At 64.1% G+C, this 8,825-nt stretch overlaps 1 long non-coding RNA gene across 1 annotated transcript; it reads right to left on the reverse strand.

The window, feature by feature from the left end:
• Positions 1-5,531: 5,531 nt before the first annotated feature.
• LOC121022855 (uncharacterized) lies at positions 5,532-7,931 on the reverse strand. The gene is made up of 2 exons (XR_005787134.1): positions 7,436-7,931; positions 5,532-6,291 (listed from the first exon to the last, which is right to left on the reverse strand). It is a non-coding gene; the product is annotated as an uncharacterized LOC121022855 (long non-coding RNA).
• Positions 7,932-8,825: the final 894 nt, after the last annotated feature.

Below are 8,825 nucleotides of genomic sequence, written 5' to 3' on the forward strand. Positions count from 1 at the left end.
TGGAGACGGTCCAGCGCATTTTCCTTCCGCCACATTCGGCAGGACCCCTCTCTGTCCCTCGGCCCCAGGAGACAGGTCGTGACGGATATCAGCCCCTTTCGAGGCACAGGTGGGGCTCCTAACCAGAGACCCCCGGCCCTGGGGAGCCACCCTTAGTATGCCATGTTCACACGTGTGTGTGGGCACAAGTGTTGGGGGCACAGCACTCGGGGGCCGAACACCTTCTCCCCGGAGCCCCTGAGCCTGAGGCCAGCGCAGGGCCCGCTCTGCCTGCGTCCCAGGGCACCTCCGCGCCCCCGCGGTGTCCGCAAAGAAAGCCAAAGGCCGAGGGTCCACCAGCCTGCGAGGACGGCCCCCCGGCTGCAGGTGGAGGGGGTGGAAGCGGCTCCCAGGCCCCCTCCTGAAGCAGGTTGATTTTTATTGCCTAGAGGACAACAAATCACTCTCTGACGATAATCGGAATGAACAGACACTTAATTATGAGGCCATGAGACAGCATGATTATTAATTTCAGAGTGTGCAACCCAGTCCTAAAGGCTGAGCCTGGACACTTACCGCGGGCGCTCCTGGGGGCCTGGGGGCAGTCAGAGGCGGGGGGGTTCCAGGCACCAGGGCGAGGGCCGCTCCCAGGGAGCCCCAAACCTCTCCCTCCAGCCTGGGGAGCCTGCGCTGCAGGGGAGCGGTGTTGCTTGGGCTCCGGGCCCCCCAGAGGCTGCCCAGCCAGCACGCCCCAGGGTCTGACTGGGGTGAGACCGGCCGGCCCCTCGGGCACGCAGGGGTCCGTCCTGAGGTGTTACTTCCTTCCTGGAGGGCCCAGCTCTGCTGAGAAGGTCCTGGGCCTCAGTCACCCCAGCAGGGCGGGTGTTGGCAGCCGTGTCGCAGGAAAGAGGGGGACTCGGGGGTTGGCACAGGCTGACCTCAAGAGATGGCCTGTCCCCCAAGCCTCGGTGACACGTGCTCCCTCCTAGGGCTTCTCCTCTTTTCCCACACCTCCTGTCTCCCCAGAGTTCGGTAATTCCTCCCATGGCATCTCCAAGCCTTGGGGTGCCGATCCTCCCGGGCCTGTGGGGCCTCGGGGCCGCGGACGCTGCTCTGGATGGAGGCCGGGGGACGCGGCGGGGGGGGGGGGGGGCCGCAGCCCAGTCGTGAGGTCGCAAGACCCAGCGCACAGCGGCGGACAGCCCTCCCCGGCCACCAGCGAGAAGCCGGGTTCCAGGCCGGGCAGCCTGTGCGAGCCGACTGCCAGCCAAGCTGTCGGCTGGTGGCGCTTGGCAGGCGGTGCGGCAGAGCGGGAAGGGGTGTTTGCAGACTGCCGCTGACAGTTTCCCAGACGAAGCCGCGCTGGTTAAACACGAGAAGTGAGCAGTGCCCACGGGCAGATCCCGGCCGGGAGGAGACGAGCAAGGCAGAAGGTGGAGATGTGGAGGCCCGTCTCCCGAGGGCTGGGCTGCTCGGGGTCCTCCCCTCCCAACCGTCCCCCCCTGATCTGGCACCCGGGCCGGGGGCCAGCCAGTGGCCCCCCCCGCCGGGGAGGCTGGGCCGGGGGCAGCGGGCCCCCCCCCCCCCTCCTGGTTGCGCCCGGCCTCCCCCCCCCCCAACCTGGCAGCCTGGCCCGGTGCCAGCCTGGCGTCCAGAGCCCTGAGGGTCTCCGCTTCCCGCCTCTGTGCACGGCCAGTGTGGCCGCCCTCCGGGCTGCAGGGTGGTGGGATCTGGGGGAGGGGCCTTGACCCCTCCGATGGGGGTCCCTTCTCTGTCCTCCCAGGCGGGCTGCCGTGTGGGGTGAGCTGACCAACCTCATCTGGGAAGGAGTTTAGGACAGGGTCTCTGGCCTCTGGGTTTCTGACCCGGCACCACCATCTCCGAAAGCCCAGGCACAATGCCGCCTACCTGGCTCCCAAGGAGGGGGGGCCTGGGTGCCCCAGTCTCCCTGGGGTGGGGGCAGGTCCCCCGTTCCTGCTGGGCTCTCCCGGGCCCCTCCTGCCGTCCCCCCTTGGACTCTCTGGGTCCCCCCACCTAAGGAAAGCAGTCAGGGTGCCACCATCACCAGAAACTAGGGTTCTCACGTGGGCACCACCCCCCTTGACAAACGAGGAAACGGAGGCTCAAAAGGCCAGTTCTGTGTTGCGGTCGGCAGGGCGCCCCCCCAGGGCAGTGCTGTGCCCAACCAGGGCTGGACGGGGGCAGACAAGGTCTTGATCTCAATCCAAAATACAAGTCCGGGTAAAGCCATGCAGAGAGCCGTTAACAAGTGACAGTCTGCTGGTACCTGGGATGAGGCCACTGTCCATCGCCTCCCAACCCCGCAAGGGATACTGAGCCTGGGCTGTGGGCCGAGTGAGGCATCCAGGGCAAAAGGGAAGGGTGGCTCTGGCAGAGGGAGTGGCGTGGGCAAAGGTCCTGTGGCAGAGATGGAAGAAGGCCGATGGCACACGGAGGGAGGGGCCAGAGCAACACAGAGCCAGCGTGGGGCAGGGAGGGTTGCCAGGTAAAGTACGGGAAGCCCCGTAAATTTTAAATTTCAAATAAGTAATGATTTTTAAAAATGTAAGCATGTCTGAAAATTGCATGGGACATACTCATACTAAAAAATTATTTGTGCGTGAAATTCAGATTTAACTAGGTGTTATGTATTCTTACTCGCTAAATCTGGCCACCTTAGCCAGGGATGACCCACACTTGGGCGCACCCACCCGGCTGCAGGGTGGACCCTGGGCCCAAGCCTTGCCCCTGCACTGAGACGTCCTGCTGGTAGGCTACCACCTCCCTCCTGACCTTCCTACTCCTTCGCCGCGAGGCCCTTTCTCGGAGGTGACCAAGAGGGGCCAGGGGCAAGCGTTGGGCCAATCGGCCCCCTTCACGGAGAAAGTGCGTGGCTGACCTTCGCCCCCGGAGGCCTGGGCGCCGCAGGGCCCGAGGCAGACCCAGTGTCCCCGGCCCCCCCCGGGCCCAGCCTCACCGGGCATCCGCGGGACCGACCGAAGGCTGTGCTGAGACCCCACCCGGCCAGGCCACCTGCACAGGCCACCAGCTCCCCCTGAAGCAAGTGATAAACGCCCATTTTTTAGGGCCAAAGCGATTGATTACCAATCGTGTGGCTGACAGTTACAGGAACGGCAGGAGGAGGTGTTAATCTGCTCGAGGTTCCGAAGCCGGTTTCCTCCAGTCTGGAGACGAGGAACCTTGCCTCCTGTCTTGGGGAGGACAAAGTGACCAGATTTATTGCAGCCACAAGAGATCATCATGCACTCAGCAGCTTCCAGCCCCTGGCTCGAGGGGAAGTGGGGGCCCCCTGGGGACTGAGCAGCGGGGCGGTGGGGGGGGGGGGCCCTGCTCCCGGAATCCCCCACCGGGTGGGAGGAGGGGAGAGCCTGGGGAGGCCAGTGCTGGGAGGGACAGGCCAAGGCCGGGAAGTGCCCCCCACGCCACCGCCTCCGCTCAGCGATGCTCAGGGGCTCCCCTCCCTGCCCCTGCGGCTCCCTGGGCTCTCCACCCTCCTCCCCAGCCGCCCGCGCCCGGCCACATCCAATCTCTCTCACAGCCTCAGTTTCCTTTCCTGCAAAACAAAGAGCAGCTTCTGGAGGATTCCGGGACACCCTCCAGGCCAGCCTGAGGACGGCACCTGGCCGGTTGGGCTTGGCCACTGAGCACTGCTGGCCCCTGGAGGGACAGGGCTCTGCGGACCAAGGGTCCGGGCAGGGTGGGTGTCCAGGGCCGGCCGGGCTGCAGAAGCCAGCCTCGTTCCCCGCGTGCACTCAGGCGCAATCCGCACGATGAACGCGGTAAATGATTGCACCCTCAATAATCAAAGAATAATCATCGATGGGTCTTTAATTTCCATACAATAACTGTCTTATTAAATCTAAATTTAATGTGCTTCTGGAATCCTTAATTTAAAGTGTTACTGCACCCACCATCTGCTCCAGTAAATACAAATGCAGGGAGCACGTGACTCCAAGCAGCACGGAGACAGGTGCCGGCCTCACTCGTGCAGCTGAGGCTCCTGGGCCGGACCTCCTCCCGCCAGGCTGGCCCGGCTTCTCTCCAGGGCCGGACCTTCTCTCCTGGCCCAGGTTCTCTCCTGGGAGCGCGGCCCCAGAGCCAGCCCGGGAGTCTGCCTGCAGACAGGGGAGTCCTGGGCCTGGCATTCGAGGCCACAGGAGCTCCCCTCTCTCCCCGGCAGGGCTCTGCCCTGATGTCCCTCAGCGCTCACCCCGGGGCACCTCCAGCAGGAAGCCTCTCCTGGCCCCTGACGGCTGCCCAGAATGCCCACAGACCCTCCCTGGACACGGGCCAGGGTCTCCGCAAATGCATAGTGGGTGCCTGTGGGGCCACTGCCCCAACGGGTGACCCTCATGACCCCCGATCCTGGACACTCGACTGAGAGAATCGGCTGGCTTCTCCTCCACGTGCTGGGTGGCCGGAGGCCACTCACAGGGCCTCTCTGTAAAGGGGACAAGATAGTTGACAGGCCTGGGGGATGGGAGCCTGGAGGGGTTGGCAGACCTTGGTGGGGATGGAGAAGCTTCTGGTGACGCCTGGGGGGCATCGGGACAGGGAGTGTCCTGGCTCTTTGGTCCCTTACCCTTGGCCTGCTGGATGGCTGCCTTGCCCTGCTCCTCTTCAGCCTTGTCCCCAGCCCTCCCTTCCCCAGGTTTCTGGAAGCAGCTGCCCTTGGAAGCCCCTCCTGACCCAGGTCACCCCTGGTCTGGAAGGGGTCGCGTAGCTCGGTCTGGGGCTAGAGCGCCCGGGGCTGGCTCTGTGCTGCACCGGGTCTCCCTCCTGCTCCACCGTGTGGCTAACGGCGTCCCCTCGCCCCTGTCACCTGCCCCCGCGTGGGCCGGGCTTTTGCCTCCATGCTGTCCGCTTGAGCAAAGTCAGTCACCTCTGGCAGGTGCGGATTTTCTACCCCAGACCTCATATCGCAGACAAGGGCTCACCCGGTGCAGAACCACCCCCCCCCACCTCTGCCGGAACACCTCCCTCCTGCACCTGTCTGCTCAGCGCTCCGAGCCCCCGGCGGGTTGGCGGGACCTCCGGCACCAAGACCCTATTTGGGACGGTGTCGGGTGGAGGGTAACGCCCGGCCCGACTCAGCCCCACCACCCACTGGCCGTGAGGAGTTATTTTTGAAATTGTGGCAAAATAGGGGTGCACCGGGGTGGCCCCATCGCTTAAGCGTCCGTCTCTTGATTTCAGCTCAGGTCACGATCTCACAGTTCGACGGTTCGAGCCTCGTGTCGAGCTCTGCGTTGACAGCACAGGGCCCACGTGGGAGTCTCTCTCTCCCTCTCTCTGCTCCCCCTCCGCTCGCTCTTTCTCTCTCTCGAGATAAACAAACTTTAAAAACATTGTGGCGGGGCGCCCGGGTGGCTCAGTCGGTTGGGCATCCGACTTTGGCTCAGGTCAGGATCTCGCGGTTCGTGAGTTCGAGCCCCACGTCGGGCTCTGTGCTGACGGCTCGGGGCCCGGAGCCTGCTTCGGATGCTGTGTCTCCCTTGCTCGCTCTCTCTCTGTCTCAAAAATACGTTTCGAAAATTAAAAAAATAATACATTTTAAAAATCGTGGCCAAATACGGCAGAGACAAGATTTACAGTTAAGCGTTATCAACTACACAGTTCGATGGCATTAAGCACATTTCTGATGCTGCAGCCTTCACCACCCTCCAGTTTCAGAACGTTCCCCCCAAAAGGACACCGTGTGCCCATAGTCAGCAGCCGGCCCCTGGCGCCAACGACCTGCTTTCTGTCTGTGGAGCTGCCTGTCCTGGACGTTTCACGTGGCATCCCACGCTGCGTGTCCTTGTGTGCCTGGCCTCCCTCACGCAGGGCCGCGTTTTCAAGGTTCTTCCGCGTCGCCGCGGGAATCGGCATTTCCTCCCTTTATCCTGGTGGAGGAACATCCCACCGTCCGGGGGACCCCCGTTCACTCGTCTGATGGTCCCTCCCTCTGGCCGCGGTGAGTAGCGCGTGCGAGGACGGGTTTTGGTCCTAACATCGGTCTTCAGTTGTTTGGGGTGCGTGCCGGGGGGGTGGCACGGCTGGGTCCCGTGGAAGGTCCGCGTTCTGCGTCTTGAGAACCGCGGCCCCGCCGGGGGCACAGACGTGTGAGCAAGCGTCCTCGGTGGCGGCGGATCCGCCCGTCGGATGGAGACCATCACTGCTTCCTGTGGCGCGTGAGGAAGAGCGGCCAGGGTGGCCCTGGCACGTGGGTCCGGCCGTGGCAGCCACAGTTACTGAGCCCCTGCTGCGCACCAGCCACTTCGTCTGGCGCATCCAGTCGGTGCTCTATACCTAGCAAATAGGGGATTTCCGATTTCCGATTTCCATGCCACCTGGGTGAGGTAGAAACTGTTTTCTCTAATTCACAAAATCTCACACAGGTTAAGTGATTCCAGAGTCCCCCAGCCAGAGGACGGGGCCGGGACCCTGTCACAGCCCATGTGGCTCCTGAGAGCAGGGCCGCCGTGCACATGGGTGCAGGCTGCTCACTGCACAAGGATGCCCGGCTGAGGGGATGAAAGGCGCTGCCCGGGTCCCATTCTGTCCACCCCCATCATGTGCCCGGGAGCTGCCTTCGCCCAGGGTGCCTTGTCGTGACCAGCGCAGAGGTGCTGGGCGTCCGGTGAAGGTCTGGCCGTGTCCTGCCAGGGGCCCACACTGTGCCAGGCCTACCCAGGGAGCCCTGGGGCTGCCCTCTGCTGTGTGTGGGAAGCAGGGACACAGTGTGCCTCTGATGCAGGAACGGGGAGAAGGCCAGAGACAGGCCTGCCTCTCCGATCTGGGCCTGCACGTGCCTGGGCCCTGCCACAGTGGCGCCGGGCCCAGCCTCTGCTGGAGGGATCCCCAGGAGAAAGCCGTGCAGAGAGGCACCCGACTCCGTGCAGGTGTGAAGGCTGAGGGTCAGACCCTTCACACTCCTGCTTTCAGCAGAGGAGGACCAGAGGGGGGGCCGCAGTGACCGTGTTCCTGCAGTGTGCTGCAGGCCTGATGAACACGGTCAGAACAGAGGTTCCACTTACAGAGGACGAGACTGAGGTTCGGAGTGGCCAGGCCCAGGCTGCTCTGGGCCTCCCCTGTCTCTCAGGAAATTGGCTCTGGCTGCCGGACCAGCTTTCCCTGGATTCTCGGTACAGAATCACCCACTGGCACCCTCCAGGGGTCCGAGTATGTACGGCTGGGGAACCGGATTCCTGCCTGAACAGAACCCACCCGGCCAGCACTCCCTCTCCATCATGCACGGCCCCTCCGGAGAACGTTCACTCTCCGTCATGCACGGCCCCTCTGAGGCCCCAAACTCCTCCCGGCAGCAGCGGCCTGATCCCATTTCATGGAGGGGAAAGCCGAGGCCCAGGGGAGTCAAGCACATGCCGAGGCCGAGGAGGGAGAGCTCCGCTATACCTCCCGCCCCGCGAGCACCCGGGCGGGCCTGGCCTACCTCAGCCTCGGCCCCTCCGGAGTGAGCCCCTCCACACAGGCGCGTTCAGAAAGTTCCATGTTTGTGGAGCCGGCTTCCGCCTGGATCACAGCCTCAGTCCTCACGGTAATCGACTGCTCGCTAATCAAATTGATTTCCATTCCAATGAGTCCTGCCTGCTGCCTACGTTCCAGGAACCGTATTTTGAGCACAGACATATAATCAAACGGCAAAAAGCAGAGGGCACAGAGGGCCTCTCTGCCAATCGAATAAAAGCCAAATGGCCCGAGCTTTTAGGCCTAATCACTTCTGTATTCCCACCAGGGCTGGGTCTCCGGCAAAGCCCATCCGATCGAGGCTGGGCTCACCCGAGCATTTTGGCTTCAGGTCCTAATATCCCCCCCAGCCTTGCCGGTCTCCCCTGATCTGCCGGGGTGGCCTGATGGTTCCCTTCCGAGCGAAGTCCAGCTTCCCCTCCGGGAGGGGCTCTGCCGCTCCGTCCTGGAGACGTTCCCCGGGCCCGCACGTCCCCTGGGACTGGGGTGGCCGAGAGTCCCTGGAGGCCCCAGGTCACAGGTCCAGGAGCCCAGGAGCCCAGGGCACCGGCCCTCCAGCCCAGGCCGTCCCCGGTCTGTGTGGAGCCCTGGCCTGTGGGGGCTCTCGAAGGGGCGCGTCGGGTCCTGAGGCCCAGCGGCCGCCCAGGGCCTGTGTGGAGACACAGACCTCGAGAGCCCCTGCGGCCAGTCTCTGAGCCCAGAGGGACCCTTTTCAGCCCCTGCAGGGCCCCCAGGAGGGGAGTCCAGGCCCCCCCCCCTCCTCTGCCCTCCATCCCCACCTCCCCGCCCCACTGCCTTGCCCAATGTCCCCAGACAAAGAGCTGGGTCTGTCTTCTCAACCCACTGTATTGGCCACGGGAGAGAAGCAGCCAGTCCAAGCCCGGAGCCGCTTCCCAAGTGTCAGAGTCTGTCCTGGGCCAGAGGCCACCCCTCCCTGCCCCAAGCTCCACCCCCCACCATATGACCTCAGTTCCCCATCTGTGTGGTGTGGGTGACCACAGGAAGCAAAAAGCTGGGAGCACCCGCCCCTCTCTACAGCCCATCAGCTCTCAGGACCTGGCGTGGGAGAAGGTGGGCAGGGGCTCTGTGGGCTTCCGTGGGGGCGGGGCTGTGTGCCGCGGCCACGCCCCTGTGCTGGCTCTGCAGGCTACAGAGCGTGGGGAGTGTGGTCACGGGTGATGGCCTCCCCACGAGAGACCGGGGAGCCTTGTGGGCGGGGGCTCCTGGAAGTGATGGGGGCCCTGGGGCTGAATGCAGAGGCCCCCCCAAGAGGGAGCTCTCAGAGTTCCTGTGGCCGGTCACAGTGTCCCCCTCAAAGCGTCACCCCAGACCACAATTACTCCCTGCTGGCCCTC

Source organism: Herpailurus yagouaroundi, unplaced genomic scaffold (assembly GCF_014898765.1).
Source record: "Herpailurus yagouaroundi ecotype Mexico unplaced genomic scaffold, PumYag 440, whole genome shotgun sequence".
NCBI classification, from domain to species: Eukaryota; Metazoa; Chordata; class Mammalia; order Carnivora; family Felidae; genus Herpailurus; species Herpailurus yagouaroundi.